At 38.4% G+C, this 21,017-nt stretch overlaps 1 long non-coding RNA gene across 1 annotated transcript in view; it reads left to right on the top strand.

Annotated features, from left to right (window-relative positions):
- Positions 1 to 5,219, top strand: part of LOC103591487 — an 86,192-nt gene extending 80,973 nt beyond the window's left edge. Inside the window, exon 3 of the long non-coding RNA XR_550579.1 lies at positions 4,799 to 5,219. This is a non-coding gene — a long non-coding RNA (uncharacterized LOC103591487). The remainder of the gene's footprint in view (positions 1 to 4,798) is intronic.
- Positions 5,220 to 21,017: the final 15,798 nt, after the last annotated feature.

Here is a 21,017-nt window from a genome sequence, read left to right as displayed (position 1 = left end):
GAAAAAAAAAAAAAAAAAAAAAAAAAAAAAAAAAAAAAAAAAAAAAATATAACAACCCATACCTTCATAGCTCTACAGATTACATACTGTTTACCAGGTACCAGGTAATATCCAAATTATTTTAGTTATCTGATGTACTTCTCACAATAACCCTTTGAGGCACGTTCTTTTATTACTCCTTTATTTAATATAAAAATCAGAACCCCAGAGAGGTCAGTGCTAATGTCGTACACAACAAGTGGACCCAGAACTTACTGTGTTGCCCTTTTAGTGGCAAGACACACACTTGGTACTCCATCACTGCAAATGGAACCTCAGTTACACAGCACATGATGCACACACTCCTAAATATGCAGCTGTCACATTTAAAGAAATGAGAGATAGGAACAAAAGGGAATTTTTCCCCCACAGACAGCTTTTCACTGACTAGAATGAAATGAGTAATATTGTTCACAGCTGTTTAAATTAATTCAGGCTCAAGCTGTTGACAATTAGGTGCATGGTTTGTCCATTTGTATGAAAACAATGTTTCTACTACACCCACTGGCTGGCTTTGTATCGCCTTCAAATTTTAGAATAAAATTATTTTATTAACTTAAGAGAAAATTTGGTAGTAAAGGTCATACAAATTTACACACTCTGAGAATAAGAAAAAAGTATATACTGCAATACTTTAGACTTAATATATTTAACAAGCTATAAAGAGGCCAGGGTGGCATTTAATGTGATAAATACAAATGTAAGTCACAATATACATTATGTTAAGTGTATATATTTCCTACATGCATTTATGCTGGATTCCACTAAGGAAAGCTCTTGTTCACATAGAATACATGTATGTATAAAACCTACACACTTGTGGGGGGGCTGTTCTGTGCATCACAGGCTGTTGAGAAGCACCCCTGGCCTCTGGCCACTAGATGGAGTAACTCCTTTCAGTCTCCAGTTACGACAACCAAAAAATGTCTCCAGGCATAGCCAAATGTCTCTAGGTAGACAATATCAACACTTATATTTAACTATTGGTAGGTGATAAAATATTTTTAAATAGTTTAATACTATAGCTAACATATCTGTTTGGAAATTTACATCCATATTACATAACTTGATAGTTTTTCCTTCATTTCAAATTCTCTGATATACAGTACACTTGGAAGTTTTGTTGAAAGCCTTGACATATTAAAGATATCTATAAAGATTTACTTTATTCTCCACAGTCAGTGAGACCTCCCTCCTGATATGGCATTCCCAATTTGTTGCATTGTTTCTCCCATGACTTCTTTGATTTTTCCATAAATTGACTTGGGGATCAAAGGTGGCAACACAGGTTTCTCTTCTGTGAATCTTCTCATATACAAGGACATGTATCTTCTGTCATAAAGTTCATCAGGCAGATTAGCTACAGTGGGCCAGTTGTGTTGTAATGCAAACAGATCACTCATACAATGGCTCGACAAAGTTAAGTATTCATTTCTCACTCATGTAAAGTACAAATACAGGGTTTGGGATAGAAGTGAGAAGATCTGCCCTCTGAAATCATTCTCTTCTGTCTTAACTTATGGAGTCCTATTCCCACTGATGGCTCTCAAGACCATCCTGAGGGTCATCTGCAGTTCAGTCCCAGAAGGCTTGAGAAACTAGGAAAAACTTCATAGACATATGTTTGTGGCAGGCCTTAAAGTAATGTTCACCACTTGTATTCATATTCCCCTGAACAGAGCCCAGTTACCTGGTTCCACACAAAGGCTGAGTAGGCAGGCTACCTGTTTGTATGAGAGAAAAGAGAGTGGTTTTTGAACAACACATAGCCACTCTCTGCCATAAAGACTTTCTACTCTGTGTAAATTCTCTGATACCTACTGAGGGTGACTTCTGATGAAAGATGTTTCCACATTTATTACAGTCATCCTTCCATATTTGTGGGTTCCACGTCCATGGATTTAACCAACCACGAGTCAAAAACATTTGAAACAAATGAAAAGTGAATAATAGTAATACAACAATAAAGTAATACAAATAAAGAACACAGTTTAAGAGCTGTTTCCATGCTATTGATGTTGTATTCAGTATTATAAGCAATTTACACAAGACACAAATTATAAAACAGTAAATGCATAGGTAATACACAAATACTACACCATTTTATATTAGTGGCTTGAGAATCCACAAATTTTGGTAACCATGGGGGGTCTTGGAACATATACCCTGTGGTTACCAAAGGACAGCTGTACATTCCTAAGATTTTACTTTTAGGAGAGTTCTCTAATGCATCCTGAGGTGTAACATCCAATGAAAGGTTTTTCCACATTTATTACATTTATGGGACTTTCCTCCTGTGTGAATTCTCTGATGCATAGTAAGCTCCCTCTTCTGAAAAAAAAAATCACATTCATTACATGCATAAGACTTCTCTCTCGTATGTGTTTTCTTTTTCTTTTTCTTTTTCTTTTTTTAAAAAAAGATGACCGGTAAGGGGATCTTAACCCTTGACTTGGTGGTGTCAGCACCACACTCAGCCAGTGAGTGAACCGGCCATCCCTATATGGGATCCGAACCCGGGGCCTTGGTGTTATCAGCACCACACTCTCCCGAGTGAGCCACGGGCTGGCCCTCTTGTATGTGTTTTCTGGTGTATTGTAAAAGACAATTTCTTTTCGGAGAATTTCTAACATTCACCCCATTTGTAGGGTTTCTCTCTTGTGTGTATTTTCTAATTTTTAGTGAGTTTAGACTTTTTATAGAATGTTTTCTCACACATTTTACATTGAAAAGTTTCTCCTAAAACCTGAATTGTCTCTTGGGCAATGAAATTTGACTTCTCGAAATATTTCCTAGGGCCGAGCCCGTGGCACACTCAGGAGAGTGTGGCGCTGGGAGCGCAGTGGTGCTCCTGCCGTGGGTTTGGATCCTATATAGGGATGGCCGGTGCACTCGCTGGCTGAGCATGGTGCGGGCAACACCAAGCCAAGGGTTGCAATCCCTTACCGGTCACAAAAAGGAAAAAAAAAAAAAAAAAAAAAAAGAAAAAAGAAATATTTCCTATATTGATTATATTTACAGGAGGCTTCTCCCATGTGAACCTTCTTATGTGTAAATAATATTGGTTCATGTGTAAATAATAATACGTTGAAGGCTTTTCCTCATCCACAATATTCAAAATGCTGTTCCCCAGTTTAAATCTTGTTATGCTCACTAAGATGCTCATGATGTCTGTCAATTTTCCAGGTACATTATGATCATCAGATTTCTTTGTGGCATGTGTCTCATCAGACTATCTAGGAGGAAGTGCATTCTTACATAAGTTAATCATTCCTGAATAGATTTCATTATTTATTTATTTATTTTTTCTCCTTTTTTTTTTGTCTTTTTTCATGTCTGGCAACGGATCGCAACCCTCAGTGTCGTGCCCGTACCGGACTGGGACCAGTAACGGGATCGCAACCCTCAGCGCCGTGCCCACACCTCGCTCAGCCAGTGAGCGGGAACCGGTCTGTATGTGGGATCCGAACCCTCGTCTGGAGCGCCGCCGTGCTTCCCAAGCGGCGCACTGTAGCAGTGCGCCACCGGGCCGGCCCTAGATTTCATTATTTATAGGTAGATTTGAAATATGGCTTCGGGCCGGCCTGATGGCGCACTGCTACAGTGCGCCGCTTGGGAAGCGCGGCGGCGCTCCCGCCCGAGGGTTCGGATCCCACATACAGACCGGTTCCCGCTCACTGGCTGAGTGAGGTGCGGGAGCAACACCGAGGTTTGCGATCCCGTTGCCGGTCCCGGTCCGGTACGGGCGCGACACTGAGGGTTGTGATCCGTTGCCGGTCAGTAAAAAAGACAAAAAGGAGAAAAAAAAAAAAGAAATATGGCTTCAGCTGAAATTAAACTTTTTTTTTTTTTAACTCAACTCTCTTCTCAGTTGAAGTGTTCCTGTTGGTGAAGACAACATGCCACAAAATCTATCATGATTTTCTTGACTCTTCTCAATTACAGTATCAACTATCTGGACATCTGAAATGAAAAAAATAAATAACTATATCCATGAACTACACATAAGTGTACCTTATTGAATGTTCATTTAAAGGTAAAGAAGATTCTTTCTATCCTAGTGGCATGAGATTTCATAAAAATCAATAAGTGGGGATTGATTTATGAATATATAGGTTTTCTTCCAATTGACTTAATATGATAAATTATGTTAATGGATATTCTAATGCTAAATTATGTTTTCCTCATTTTGTATACTTTCTTTTTTAATTCATGAAGAAATATCTATCTATCTATCTATCCATCTACTTATTTATTTATTTGTGGTGGCTGGCCAGTATGGGGATCCTAACCCTTGACCTTGATGTTATAATACTGAGCTCTGATCAACTAAGCTAACTGGCCAGCCTCATGAAGAAATATTTAATACAAATATTCACCCACTGCCTATTGATAGTTTTCAACTAAGTGTTAATCACTAGCCATTTGTTTACCCTGTTCTTTCTCTATATTTTATTTTTATAACAACAGTGGGTGTCTCATGCTATTTTTCTTATTAGTCTGATTTGCAGATAGCAAAGATTATTTGGTTCATCTACTTTTATGTGCAGGAGATATTTGTCACGTAAGCAGGAATGTTGCTTAGGTTTCAGGATTTTCACCCATGTTTCATTAGTTTTCACTCTTCCCTGGAGAATGCCTATAGGCACCGGGGGGGCAGTTAGAATATAAAATCTCCTCTTCTTTACACTACATGAAGGCGGTTTCCTTCACAGTCCTCATTTAACATTATTTCCTCTGCTTCTCACAACCATGACAGGTACAGGAAGCTCCAGTCCACCACCCTGGGCAGCTCCTCCCTGTGGGTCTAAACTTGGTTCTGCAACTCAGGCTGTGCCCACCATCTTTGAAAAATGTTTTCCTGGCTTCTTCTGAGATTGACTGCCACTCTCCCCACATTTCATTGTACTCACACCCATGGCTTGATATTTCACTGTTTCCGAAGGCTTTTATTTTGTGCAAAGAGTTTCAGATGTCTTCTAGTTTCAAAGAAAATGGAGTCTCCTGTACATTACTCATTCTTTTTGTTGTTTTAGAATAATTTCCACAAAGAGAAGGGGGAAATGCTAACTTTAAAGTTTACTACTGCTGTAGATTGATTGAATTTTTTCCTCCAAAGTTCATCTTTGAGAAGCTTAATTTCCATTGTAACTGTTGAGGGTGGGAAGTTCTATTATGGTAATTGAAAGGTGGGGCCTTAAACGTGTGATTGGACTGTAGGACCGTGCCAGAGTGAATGGATTAATAATGGTCATCAGGGGCATGGTTCTGAGGACTTTAAAAGGAGAGCACACGAGATTGTCTTTCTTTCTGCTCCACCATTTTCTGTCATGTGAAGCCCCTGCAATGCTGTAAATCCACCACCAAAGAAGAACTTCACCAGATGTGTTCCTTGGACTTTGGACTTCCCAGCCTCTGAAATTGTAAGCAATAAAACTTCATTTTCTTACAAATCACCCAGTTCCAGGTATTTTGTTATTAGCAACAGAAACAAAGTAACAAAAAAATTGTTACCAGAGAAGTGGGGTGTTTCTTATAACAAATACTTTAAATTGTGGAAGTGGGTTTGGAAGGTGTTGGGCAAAGGCTGAAAGAATTTGAAGGAATGGGCTAGAAGGAGCCTAGCTTCTGGTGGGAGTTTAGAAGGCAAGAAAACCAGGGAAAGTTTGAAACTTATTAAAAACTGGTTAAATGACGGTCAGCAGAATGCTGATAGAAATGTGGCCAGTAAAGGCCATTCTGATAAGATTTAGATGTACATGAGAAGGAACTTACTGGAAACTGGAGCAAAGATCACCCTTGCTATGAACTGGCAAAGAACTTGGCTGCATTCTGTTTATACCCCAAAGTTTTATGGAATGTGAAACTTAAAGGTGCTGACCCAGAGTATTTGGCAGAAGAAATTTCAAAGCAGTAAAACATTCAGGAAGCTGCATGGCTACTTGCAACAGCCTATGCTGAGTTATGGCAGAAAAGTGATCACATAAAGTCAGGAGGGAAGCTGAGCATAAAGGTTTGAAAAATTTGCAGCCTGGACATGTGGTAGAGAAGTAGAGAACATTTTCAGGAGAAAAATGCAATGGTGCTATTAAGATTAGTACAAAAGAGAGGAATTATCAAGAGAAGGTGGTAAAAAAAAATCCCTGAAGGCATTTCAGAACCTTCCATTACAAGCCCAGAGGTCTAGGGAGACAAAATGTTCTTGGGGAACAGGCCTGAGGCACTCTCCATGGGCTCATTTCCCATGGCCACCTCAGGAAGATGCTTCTAGCACCAGCACCCCAGCTGCTTTGGCTGTTGCAGCTATGGCTACCTTGGAGCCAGGTGTGGCTGGACCCAGAGCTTTGGAAAATACAAACCAGAAGACTTGGTGGCACCCACATGGTGTTACATATTCAGGCTTACAGAATGCCGGAGTTATGGATGCTTGGGAGCCTCCACCCCCATTTCCAAGGATGTATGGAAAAGTGTGGGGGCCCAGGAAGAGATCTGTCAGAGGGGTGGGGTCACCAATAAGGATTTCAGTAGATGATGCAGAGAGGAAATGTGGGGTCAGAGTTGCAGCAGAAAACCTCCATCAAGGCCATGCCTAGTGTAGTCACGGGAGCAGGACTGCCATAGAGACCCCAGAATTGTGGAGCTACCAGAGTGAAAGGCCATCCTGGGAGAGATGAAGCATTGCCTCAGGCCAGAAAATTTATAGAAGTGGAGCTGCCTGAGGACTTAGGGAACTAACCCCCACACCAGCATGAAGAGGACACTGAACATGGAGTCAAGGATCATGATTTCCCAGCTTTGAGATGTGATTCTAGTCCTGCTGGGTTTCAGACTTATTTGGGACTTGTTATCCTTTTCTTATGGCCTATTTCTTCCTTTTGAATGGAAATATGTAACCCATGATTGTCCCTCTATTGTATGTTGGAAGTAGATAACTTGTTTTGACTTCACAGATGGGACTTTGATCTTTGGACTTTTGAGTTGAAACGAATTAAGACTTTGGGGATGGGATGAATGTATTTACTTGTGAGAAAGACATAAACTTTGGGGGTCAGGAGAGGAATGCTGTGGATAGATTGAATTGTGTCCAACCAAGTTCATATATTAGAATCTTAATACCTACTGTAACTATTCAAGGTGGGAAATCCTATTACGATAGTTGAAAGGTGAGTCCTTGAAGAGGTGATTAGATTGTAGGACTATGCCATAGTGAATGGATTAATAATGGTGTTCAGAGGCATGGTTCTGAGGGCTTTAAAAGAAGGGCACATAGATTCTCTCTCTCTCTCTCGCTGCTCCAACATTCTCTGCCACATGAGACCCCTACATTGCTGTAAAGCCGTCACCAAAGAAGACCCTCACCAGGTGTGTTCCTTGGACTTTGGACTTCCCAGCCTCTGAAACTGTAAGCAATAAAATTTCATTTTCTTACAAATCACTCAGTTCCAAGTGTTTTGTTATAAGCAACAGAAATGGACTAATACAACTCTCAAACTGAAATCTGAGCATTTCAACATGAAAACCTTGGTTCACTTGGTCTTGGGACCCTGAATCATGTTTCTCCTCCCAAGTCCAGGACCACCCCTTTCTCACTTCTATGCTGGGACTTCCTCTGCTTCATGATTTCTGATGTGGTGGTACACAAGACTCACTCTTGGGCCTCTTATTTCACTTTTTTGTCAACCCTCTAGCAGACCACCTCTGTAAGTATGACATTAAATACCATCTTTAGGCCACTGATTTCCAAATTTGTATCTGCAACCATGATGTTCACTCTCAAATCTATATTTTATATTTGTATATGTATTATAGGTCAAAATTGAAAAATAGCTCACTTGAACTGAAGCTACACCAAAGTAAACAATATTCTTTCTAAAACTGCCCTCTCTAAAAATTCTTCCTAAATTCTAATTCCCATTTTTTCTCTCTCTCACTTTGATTTAATATTCCATATGAATTCAACACAACTAGTTAACATATTTTCTTGTTTCTCTGGTCAGAATATAAAGTCTATAAAAAAGGGACATTATTTAGGTCATTTCTGTTATAGGAACAAATAAAAAATCACAAGTGCTTATAACCTGCCTGGTAAAGACGTGTTAAAAGAATAAATGTATGAATAAATATCTGTGGTATAGTTTGAATGTCCCTCCAAAATTCATATTGAATATTGATCCCCACTGTAACTGTTAAGAGGGTGGAATAGCCAGCTATGGTATTTGAAAAGTAGGGCTTTGGGGAGGTGATGGATAGAAAGAGCTAAGCCCTCACGATGGATTGATCCATTCATGGATTAATAGCTTAATGATTTAATGGGTTGTAAGTAAGTAGACTGGGGGCTTTATACAGAGATAAGAAACCATGTGGACATGCTACTCTTCCCATGTGATACCCTGTACCACCTCCAGACTCTGCTAAGAGTCCCCACCAGGTAGAAGGCCCTCACCAGATGCATCTCCTTGACCTTGGTCTTCTCAGTCTCTGAACTGTAAGAAATACATTTTGGTTCCTTATAAATTACCAAGCAGTGGCATCAGATGTTCTGTTTTAAGCAATGGAAAACACATGGATAGTCTGAAAACTATGTCCATGAGAATGGAGGACAAAGGGGAAGTGAGACTATTGAAAAGTTAATAGCGAAAATAAATGTCAAAGTAGAAATGTAGGGATTTGATTTTAAGTATATATAAAAATGTATTCAGCAAAATAAGAAGTGAAGGTATACATGTGAGAGTCCTCCTTGGAGATTATAGAATGTATGTGTTTGACTCATGCAAACAAGCTGTTCTCAGGTCTGGGAGCTGGGGGAAAATGGTGTAAACAGCTGAACATGGCAAATATCCATTGGGATTTACACTTTCTAGCCTCCCTGCCATGTATGCACTAACTGACCTGGAAGGTTCTGGTTTGGGGGTTCTTGTACACTCCATGACACTCACATTCTCCATGAAATGGAATTATAATTAAATAACACTAATTATAAATTAAAATGGATTATTTGTTTACTAGCACAGAAAGCGTTGCTCCTGGGAGTTACTGGAAAGTAACTCACCCAACTACTCGCCCAATGAAACCTGTTACTGGAGGCCTCCAGCACTATGTCCTTGTATAGGGTCCTCTAAGCAGTGTATAGGTCCTGCTACTCCTCCCAGAGAAATTACACAGCCATGATTTCAAATGACACCAGTCCCTGTAATTCCACATTTCTTCTCAAATTGAGTTACCAGCCTTGGGTCACAGACAGAAACCTGAACATCCACCATTCCCTGTGTGCGTGTGTCATACATGTATCTTACCTAAGATGTCACTTCCTTGTAGTCCATATGAATGGAGAAAAAAAAAATCATAGTAGAAGTCTCCTGGGATTGGAATAACTTATTAGTTACTAAAATTTCTGTTACAAGGCTTACATTATAGATCTAGAATCATTCTTCTTGCTAGGGATAAGAGTCTGAATAAAATTTTGTTCTTCCAAGAAGCTTATAATTTGGTATGAAGACATAAGTATGAATACATAGGAGAAATAATGTGTCAGATAAACCAATTTAGATGCATATTCAATGTGCATTGGAATAAAAGAGATGTAGAAAATGTTGTTGTACTTTCTATTCAGTTTGCAATTTGCTGAAATGCCAAAGATGTTTAGCTCTTCCATGGGCACACATTTTCTCATGAAAAATGAGGCAATAGCAAAAGTGCAGTCACAAGAGCAAAAAGAACCCGCCCCCCCCCCCCCCCCCAGTCACAAGAGCAAAAAGAACACCCCCTGCAAATGGAACCACACACAGCACCATGTCTAGGTAAATGATTTGGGGCAGTGATGAGATATAAGTGCAATATTGAAGCAACTGATTACAAAATAATTATGTATTTAAATATTTTACCTAATTCAAACAACAAAATATTTAATGCACTTATTGTTGATTTTTAATTATGTATAAATTAAAAGCACGTGCACAGGCATCTCCAAATTCCCTTACTACACACAAAAAGGTTGCTTGTGCTCACCCCAGGGTGAACACTGCCACTTTCAAATCCACAAAATCTAAATAATTAGGTCCTGTAAAGACAGGTAAGTTATGTGACCAGATCTGCATTTTGTCATTCACTAGGAGAATGCAGAAGGGCTGAAGGTAGAATCAGAGAAGAAAACAGAGTGACAAATGACCACCTACATAAAAACACAGAGCAGTAAGCACACAGAAGAGGGAAGTAATACTATAAAAGGCAAAAGAACAAGCAAGAAAAAATGTGGTTGTGCCAATTTTGCACATCAAAACAAATTTGTTGTGCAGAGAGTAAAAATGGAATTTCACCCACAGGCTGTCTACCTGAATGCAGCTAGTTAGGTACTGGTGCAGTAAAAGAAAACTTGAAAAAAATGAAAGAAGAATATAATGGGCAGAAGTAATACAGACTTGACACACGGACACATTATATTTGAAATATCTGTGGGAATGTCCACATGTTGAGTAGATCATGATTCCAGAGTTCAAGAGAGAGCAGTAAGCTGAAGATATAAATTTGAAAAGTATCAGAATTTCAAAAGTACCTGAAGCCATAAGAGTAAATGAACTTAAAATATTTTGGGGGAAAAGAACACAACAGAAGACAAGGACGCAATTTGCAGGAACACTAATGTTTAAAGTTAGAGGAAGATAAATGACTGTAAAGACTGAAAAAAATTTTTCTGAGTTTATTTCATGAATAAAGAAAGCTCGATTTTAAGAAGTCTACCAATGTAATTTATCATGTCCATAGAGTTATAGAGAAAAAGCCTTTGATAATCAATACAGACATCTAGATGGTACTTTTAGAAATACACTATAGATTTTTATTGTGTCACCAAAAAAAAAAAAAAAGCTAGGAAGTCATCACCTCATCCTAACAACAATTTAAAAGATAAAGAGGCTGAAAAATCAAGAGCTCTTCTGGGACCACTAAGAGAGAAGAGGTCACAAGGTAAGCTCCAGCCCCAAGATTAGAGAGGCAGACAGGCAAGTACAGAGTCGTGGCTTATAGGAGCAGAGACTTACTAGCAGAAACCACCTTGGGAACCTGTGCCTGAGCAGGAAAACCTAAAGTGTGACTGACAAGTTGCCGGAGGCTCAGTGTGGACAACACCGAGGGTTAAAATCTCCCATGGAACCCAGTTATAGGTGGATCACCACAATATTCTGAAATTTACCTCCAAGAGCTGGACCAGGTTCCCACAGAAAAGTGTAAACTCCCTCTTGTTTCCACCTGTGATAGGGGAAAAAAATCCTTTTGAAGCATGCCAGAGCACTTAGTTCTTCTTAACAAGACACACCCTCAGGAGAAACTACTTAACCAGAGCCTAACCTGCTGTACCATTATCAGAGCCTAACTGACCTGGGTGAAGGAAAATACCCAACTCAAACCCACTCGAGGATTCCACATGGAAGAAGAGAATTATCCAATTTCAGCTTACTCTAGCCACCCTGTCTCATCTAAGGGAAAAGAAAAAAATAATAAATTGAGAAACAGTTGTGAATTTCACAGTCAAAAGAGAGAGGCTCATTAAGACATGGAGACCATATTAGTCCATTTTTGTTGTTTATAACAAAATACTTGGAACTGAGTAATTTATAAAGAAAAACAAAATTTATTGCTTACAGTTTCTGAGGATGTGAAGTCCAAAGTCCATCTGATGGTGGCAACAGTGACCCAGTAGTCGCACATTGCAAGACGGTGGAAGCAGAGAGAGCAGAGAGATAGAGACAGACTCTCCTCTCCTTTCTCCTCTTCCCTAAGAACCTCGCCCCTGACCACCATTTTTAATCCATTCACTACTGCATGGTCCTACAATCTAGTCACCTTTCAAGGCTCCACCTTTCAATTACCATAATAGGATTTTCCACCATCTTAGTCACAGTGGGGGCTAAGTTTCTAACACATAAGACTTGAGGGGCACAATTCAAGCTTCAGGGAGTTTTGGGGGGACATAATTCAATCCACTGCAAAGACTTAATCATAGAAATAAACATTTCCGCTATGGTCTGAATGTTTGTGTCCCTTCAAGATTTACATGTTGAAACCTAATCCCCAATGCACTAGAATTAAGAAGTACTGCCTTTGAAAGGTGATTAAGTCATGAGAGAGATTAGTGCCCTACAAAGGCCAAGAAAAGCTTCGTTGTTCCTCTCACCATGAGGACACATGGCAGGTGCAATCTATAAGAAATAAGTCACCACCAGACACTAAATCTCTTGGAGCATTGATCTTAGACTTTCCAGCCTCTAGAACTGGGAGCAGTATATATCTATTGCTTATATATTACCCACTCTAATGTATTTTGTTAAGCAGCTTAAGCAGACTAAGATAACTTCTTATAATACACATCTTATGAACACATTACTGAATTCATATTTGCATCATTTCCTTTTACCTACTCCATCACATCTGGCTATAAGGGAAAAAATTACTGGATATTCTAAAAGACAAAACAAAACAAAACAAAATATTTTAAAAAATACAATTTGAGTGACTGAGCAAGAATAAAAACCAGACCCTAATTAATATGCTAAGAACTCAAGTGAATAAAGTAGAAAACATTCAACAACAGATGGGTAATGTAAGGAGATAGAAGTTTTTCAAAAGAACTAAAAGGAAATGCTACAAATCAAAAATACTGTAACAGGGTTCCAGATGGCTGACTAAGGGCACGAAGCTCCTACCACTGACACAAAAAGAGTTCAAAAGAACAAACAGATAATCACATGTTTTTTTTGTTTTGTTTTTTTTGTCCTTTTTGAGACCGGCCCCACCGCGCTCAGTCAGTGAGCGCTGTGAGCGCACGGGTCATCCCTATATAGGATCCGAACCCGCAGCGGGAGTGCTGCTGCACTCTCAGCGCCGCACTCTCCCAAGTGCGCACTGGCTCGGCCCTGATAATCACATGTTGAATAGAGTGTCTAGGAGAAAACATCAGAATTAAGGAAAATAGCAAAAAAGCCCCCTCGAGGTTCAAAACTCGAGATGTACAGAAGGAAAAGTGTCCAACCCCAGCAACCTTGCCGAGAGTGGGTCACTCCAGCTGAAAAGCTGCAGGGTCTCTCTCTGGAGTCTGAAAATCCAGCTGTGGCACCAGAGACCCCCTCAGGGTTGCCAACCCCAGCTGAAAAGCTGAAAAACACCCCAGATCCTCTCCTGAAGGAGCAGGGTCCCACTTGAATTCTTTGTGACCCTACCCAGTGTGCCCACTTTTGCTGAGGAGCTACTGAGTGCCTGATTGTCTCTCTCATAATCCAAAGTCCTGGTCGCAACCCCAATTCCTCAAGTGTTACACATTTAAACTGAGGAACTTCAAGAATACCCAGCACTTCTCTCAGGGGCACAGATCCTAGATGCAGCACCAGCAATCCCACCCAGTGTCACTCCAACTGAGCAGCTTCAGAACACCCCGATGCCTCTGCAGAGAGTCTGAGGTCCCAGCTGCAGCCCCAGCAACCTTCCCTAAGATTGGTCATTTCAGATAAAGAGCTGAAGACTGCACCAGTGCTTTTCGCAGAGGTTTGCAGTCCCATCCATTACCCTGTAGTTCCCACCCACTTCAGCTGTTGAACAGCCAATTGCCACATCACCTCTCCTGGAACACAAAGTTTAATGGCAACCCCAGCCACCTTGTCCAGTGTTGCACACTTCATCTGAGGAAGCACTGAGCACACTGGCACATCACCCAGGAGTTTGAGTTTTCACCTGCAGCCTCAGGACCCCCACCGCGTGTCATCTGCTCCAGCAATAAGCTGCTAAGCACCCCGTTGTCTAGGCAGCAAAGGTTCCAGGCCACAAAACACACATTAGGAAGTAAAAATAATAGAAGTCATACAATGCATGCTCTCAGACCACAATGAATTTAAAATATATGCTCTGATACCACAACGTGTGCTATCAGAGCAGAATGATAACTGGAAGATCACCAAATAGAGTGGGATTAAACAACATATTTTAAATAATACATGGATCAATGAAGAAATCTAAAGACAAATTTTAAAATATTTTTAACTAAATGAAAATGCAAACAGAACTTATGAAAATTTGTAGAATACAACAAACACAGTGCTTTGAAGGAAACATGTAATTGCATGCATATATTAGCAAACGGTCTAAAATCAATAATTTAAGTTTTCATTTTTGGAAATAGAAAAAAAGAGCAAATTGAACAGCAGAAGAAAAGAAATAATGAGAATTAGAGCAGGCATTAATGAAATTGAAAACAGAAAAACAATAAGGAAAATCAACAACAGCAAAAAAGTTGGTGCTTTAAAAAGACCAATAAACCTGATGAGCCTATAGCCCACTTAACTAAGAAAAAAAGACAGAAGACAGAAATTATTAATATCAGGAAAGAAAGACAAGATATCACTACACATCTTGTGGACATCCATATTATAATAAAAAGAGAAATACTGTTAACGAGTACCTGTGCACATATTTCATAACCTGGATGAAATGGACAAATACCTGGAAAGACACTATTTACCAATATTCACACCAAAAAACTACATACACAATCTCAATAGGCATACGCCTATTAAGGAAATTGAGTAAATAATTAATAAACTTCAAAACAGAAAGCACCCAGCCTAGGTGTGTTCACTGGTGACTTCAACCAAATCTTCTAAAAAAAATTATACCAATTTTCTACCACATGGAATACTTCCTAATTCTAATTAATAAGAACAGCATTACCACCATACCAAAACCAGATGAAGGTATTAGAAGAATAGAAAACTATAGACCATTATCTATCATGAACATACATGCAGAAATCCTCATCAAAATATCAGAAAACCTTATCTAACAATGTGTAAAAATTATGAAAACTACTAAAGTATGATTTACCACAAGCATGCAAAACTGGCTTAACATTTGAACATCAATTAATGTAATCCATCACATCAAAAGATTACAAAAAAAAGCAGATGATCATATCAAGAGAAACACAAAAGCATTTGACAAAATATAGCACCTAACATGATTAAAAACTCTCAGAAAATTAGGTATAAACGGAAAGTTCTTCAACTTGATAAGGACTATCTACATGAAACTCCAGCTGATATCGTTAATAGTGAGAAACTAAAAGTTTTCCCACAGAATCAGGAATAATACAAGAATGTACCTTCTCACCACTCCTTTCAATATCACACTGGAAGTACTGGCTTGTGTAATAACACATTAAATAAAACAAAATGTATAAAGATTGGGAAGAATTAAATAATATTGTCTTTGTTTCTGGGTGACATGATAGTCTATGTAGAACAAAAAAGATAAACAACAACAACAACAACAAATACCCCACTTGGAACTAATAATTGATCATAGCAAGATTGCAGAAAACATAGTTAATATACAAAAGGCAGACACTTTTCTATATACCAATGATGATCAAGTTAATTTTGAAATGAAAAACACAATATTATTTACATTAGCAACCAAAAAATAAAACTGCAAATCTTCAGAAGTTAACGTTCAGAATACTTGAAGAATTCCTACAACTCAACAACAACAAAAACAACAAAGACAGAAGATAACATCCTGAAAAACTGGGCAAATGACTTGGATAGACATTGCTTCAAAGATGATATTCAAATGGGTAACAAGCTTATGCAAAGATGTTTAACGTCACTTAATCATTAGAAAAATGAAAATCAAAACCTCAATGAGATATCACTTTACACCAAATAGAAAATAAGTGTTGGTGAAATTAGAACATTATACAGTGTTCATAGAAATATAAAATGGTGCAGCCACTATGGAAAATAGTACAATGGCTTCTCAAAAAATTAAAAATAGAATTACCATAGTATCTATAAATATAACTTCTATGTATGAGGGTACTTCAAATTATTCATTAAAAATAGAAGTAAACTATAATATGAATCTTTTCATGAAGTTTTTTTTTGTTTTTGTTTTTGTATTTTTTTGCTTTTTTTTGTCTTTTTTCGTGTCCGGCAACGGATCGCAACCCTCAGTGTCGTGCCCGTACCGGACCGGGACCGGCAACGGGATCGCAAACCTCGGTGCTGCGCCCGCACCTCGCTCAGCCAGTGAGTGGGAACCGGTCTGTATGTGGGATCCGAACCCTCAGCGGGAGCGCCGCCACACTCCCAAGCGGTGCACTGTAGCAGTGCGCCACCAGGCCGGCCCTTTTCATGAAGTTTTGAAGTACTCTTGTATATATCCAAACTAATTGGTAGCATGATCTCAAAAATATATTTGTACACCCATGTTCATAGAATCATTACTCACATAGCCAAGAGAAGAAATCTAAATATCAGTTGATGAAAGAATAGATGAGCAAAATGTGGTATATACATACACAGGAATATTAGTTCATCTTAAATACAAAGAAAATCCTGACACATGCAATGACACAAAAATGTGAGGATGTTAGAGTGAGCAAGACTGAAGCCATAATGGGACCCAGTAAACTGCTTAGGCTTTAGAAATTTTTAAAAAGACGGCATTTTTCTATTCTCTTTCCTCCAACCCCCTAACTTTCTTACCTTTCTTGCTAAGCAGGAAAACAAGGCTGCTAAAAGCTAATCAGTGCCTTGAAAAACTAACAATTCTTTAAAATATGCAGAGTTCTGAGAAAAAGCTGAGCAGAAGCACCAACAAGGAAACGCATGACCAACTATGAGATAACAGCTAGCTAGACTGTGCGAAAAAAGTGGGGGCTGGCTCTCTACTAAAAGTTCCCACCTTTCACTCCCCTCACCTCCTCCTTAAAACCTCTTTGGTAAATCTGAACCTTTGAGAAGGGTTAGCCTACCATCACCTCGGGTCATTGGTGTTCCTGAATAAAGCTCCCTTCCCTTTTCACCAACATTTGACTTTTGAGTGTGTCGTTTCTGTTTAGTGGAAGGCAGCCAGACTTGGGTTTGGTTAACAAGGACAATTTTCAAACTAAAAGAAGCAATGCACAAAATGACAGTATTCTGTAATCCCACTGATACGTTAAATGTTAATAAAAAGTAGAATGGTGGGTGCCTAGTGCTAGGAGAAGAGAAAATTTGAAAGTTGTCACTTAATGGGTACAGAGTTTTAGTTTTCCAAGACCAAATAGGGAGCTGGCCAGTTAGCTCAGGTGGCTAGAGTATGTTGTTATGACAATAAGGTCGAGGGTTCAGATCCCTGTGCAAGCCAGCCACCCTCCACCCCCCAAAAGTTCTGAATATCTTCTGCACAATGGTGTGAGTATATGTAACACTACTTAAAAGTAAAGAAATGTTTAAGATGGTAAATTTTATCATGTGTTTTTTTACCAAAATTTAAAATCATTTTAATTATTTAAAAAAATTATTTATAAAAGCCAATAAAGAATCAAAATGAAATATTAAAAAAGTTGATTAACAGAAAATAAGTTAGAAAAAGAACAGCAAATGATGAAAAGGAAAGTGAGACAAATAGAAAACGGCAAACCAAAATCCAACCTTGTTAATAATTAGTTCAAATAAAATTAAACTAAATATCCTCCTTAAGGCAGAGACTGTCATACTTGATAGGAAAGTGAGACAGAACAGTATGCTATCCACACAGACATACTTTAAATACAAAGTTCACCACCACACAGCCAGCCCTGCAAGAAATTCTCAAAGGATTCCTGCATGTGGAATCTGAAAAATGATAATCACTACCATGAATACACAAGAAAGAACAAAACCCACTGGTAGAACAAAAGTGCAAACAAGAAAGAGAAAAAACCCAAATCTTACCACCACAAAAACAAAACAAAAGACATAATGACAAAGAAACAAAAGCAAACAAACTTTCAGTCTCTTTGGAAGATGAAAAGGAAACAATTCATTTTTCTAAAGCCAGTAAGTAAAAGAGAATAGTCAAGAATTTACGCTGTCCTTTCTATGTGAATTTTTCCTCAGGGTGAACATAAATAGCTGAATGAACATTTCTGTCTATTAAAGTATCCTAGCTAGTAAATAAAGAGGGAACAAAATAATTAGAATATGATATTTTGTGACCCCCTATTGAAATAATGGATCTAGCAAGTGATCACCAATGTCTGCTAACATCATAGACAGATGAGACATAACAGGCCTCCTGCTGTAAGAACATGCACCTCTGAAGCCAAAACTAACATGAGTGAGACCAAGCCTCAAGATTCAGCAACCAATCATCAGGAAATGCAGGGGATGGTGGAACATGTTAAATGACACTTCTGGGATGGAGCCAGCAAATTCAGACTTTGGGCAACTTTATGAGGTAAGGGGGAAAAAGTAGATGAAGAGAGAACCTATAGATTAAAAGCAACATAAGAGACACCTGACATAGCAACCAATGCAAGAAGCAGAACTTGTTTGGATCCACATGTAAACAAATCAATTGTAAGAAATTGAGAGGGGGAGAGAATTGGAGAAACTTAAGCATATTTAATGTTTGGTCATATTAAGTAATTATTATTGATTTTTAAAATGTGATTATATACTGCGGTTATGTCTTTTATGAAAGAATACTTCTCTTTCAGAGACACATACTGAAATATAAACAGATGAATGCTATGATACTGGGATTTACTCCAAATAATCCAAGGGGAAGGCAGAAAGTGGGCAGGGGGTATAAGTAAGATAAAATGGCCATGAGTTGATTGCTGTAGCCAGATTTATTGCATATGTATTAAATTTTTCATAATAAAAGTTTTAAAAAAAGATTAGGTCAGGCAAGAATCAATAGATGCTGAATCTATGAGGAATTTTGATTAGGAGTAGGATATTTGCATGGGCTTAAAGTGTCTCCCCACAGATTTCTTATTACTTGTAAGGGAGAAAAAAACAACAACAGTGGTTATACAGTGGAGAAATTAGACAATACCTTGATTGGTGATCAAAATAAACTCACTGGTTAAAGTGAGGGACAGATCAACATTGTGTACCTCCAGATGTGATCCCAAGGAGGACACACTGTCACCTATGAAGCTTTCTTGGTTCAAAAGCATCACCTCACAATGGTAATTGGCCATAATAATCAACCACATTGTATATCCACAAAATAAAATAAAATAAAATATTTTAAAAAATAATAAAAAAATAAAAGAAGCAAAAGAGAAATGACAAGTAAACCCAAGACTGGATCCTGTACTGGAGGAGAACAATGCTCTGAAGGACACTACTGGGTCAACTGAGAAAACTGAACTGTGGCTATATAAGAGAATACCCCTATTCTTAGGAAAGTCACTCCTAAGTATTTAGGGGTAGGAGGCCATGATGTATGTAAGTTACACTCAAATGGTTCAGAGAAAACATTGTGTGCATGAGAGAAAGAGAGCAGGCACAAGTGATAAAGCAAATGGGTAAAATATTAACAGTTGGTCAATGTTAACAATCAGGTAAAGGGTACACCAATGTTCTTTGTACTGTTTTTGCACATCTTTTATAAATTTGAAATAATTTCCAAATAAAAATTTTAAAAATTATGTGTTTGAGTAATATTGAACGACACTGGGATATGTTCAATTGTAAATTTTCTAAGAACTCAATTTTGTCTTAAATAAAAATTTAAAATGTAAAAAAATAAAATAAAATAAAGATATACTACACAGACACTAATTACAAAAGCTTAAGTGGAGAAACAAATACTACCCAAATGAGACTTCAGGACAATATATATTACCAGAAATAAAGAGAGAAATTTCATAACCATACAAAGATAATATGTGAGGATGATACAGTGATTATCAACGTGGCTGTTCCTAAACACAGAACCTCAAAGTACTGTCATGTGTTGCTTAACAACTGAAATACAATCTGTGAAATGCATCATTAGGCAATTTCTTTGTTGTATCATCGCAGAGTGTACTTACACAAACCTGAATGGTACAAACTACTGCACACCTAGGCTATATAGTATAGACTATTTCTCCGACCACTGTCAAATATATGGTCTGTTGTTGACCAAAATGTCATTATGGGGAACATGACTGTACCTGAAACAACAGCAATGGTAATAAAAAACAGACCTAAAGCAGGAAATTGGTGAATCTACAAGCAGAGTTGGAGAATTAACACTCCTCAGTAATTGATGAAACCATTAGATAAAAAATCAGAAAAAATACTTATCTAAATGTCAAAATCTTTACCTACTTGATACTTATAAGGCACAATGCAGAGCCATCACCAAAACAGAGCATACATTGAGCTATAAAACATGTCTCAAGAATGAAGTCTTATAAAGTATGTCCTCTGTCCACAATGGAATTAGATTAGAAACCAACAAACACAAAGATATCCAGAAAAGCCTCAAAAATTTAATCATTCAATGACAAACTTCCAAATAAACTGAGAAAAGAAGTACTCACAAAATAAGTTGAAGTGTTTTTGCAGTTCTTTTTTTTTTTTTTCCTTTTTGTCTTTTTTCGTGACCAGCTCTCAGTGTCACGCCCGTACCGCAACTGGCAACGGGATTGCAACCCTTGGTGTCGTGCCCGCACCGCGCTCAAAGGTTGAAGTGTTTTTGTACAAAAATATTGTAATGATAATATTTCTGGCAAATTAAAGGTGGCCGCAACTTCTTTCCTACTTTCACTCTCTGGTAGAAATTAACTCCCCTTGAAACTTGCCTAGACATGTCAACTTCTTTGGCCAACAGAATGTAGCAAAACTGTCATTTTGAGACTTCACAGGCAAGGCTGCAACAGCTCCTGCAGCTTCACTTCTGTCTCTAGGAATGTTAATTTTGGAAATCATCTTGTAAGAAACCCAACCACCCTGAGACCACCCTGGTGGAGGAACACATGGAAAGACCACGAGCAGGTGTGCTCACTGACAGCCCCATGAGTCTCCAGCAGCCCCTGCAGCCATCAGTGCACCTTCGTGGACAGCAGCCCAGCTGTGCTTCCACATGATCCACCCCAGCTGCTACCTCACTGCACCTGTGTGGGAGACAAGCCTGCCAGACAGACTACCTAAGCCAAAGAAGCAGAAATAATAGTAAATTGTTTTAAG

Source organism: Galeopterus variegatus, unplaced genomic scaffold (genome assembly GCF_000696425.1).
Source record: "Galeopterus variegatus unplaced genomic scaffold, G_variegatus-3.0.2 Scaffold974, whole genome shotgun sequence".
NCBI classification, from domain to species: Eukaryota; Metazoa; Chordata; class Mammalia; order Dermoptera; family Cynocephalidae; genus Galeopterus; species Galeopterus variegatus.
This window is presented reverse-complemented; position numbering and strand designations above follow the sequence as displayed.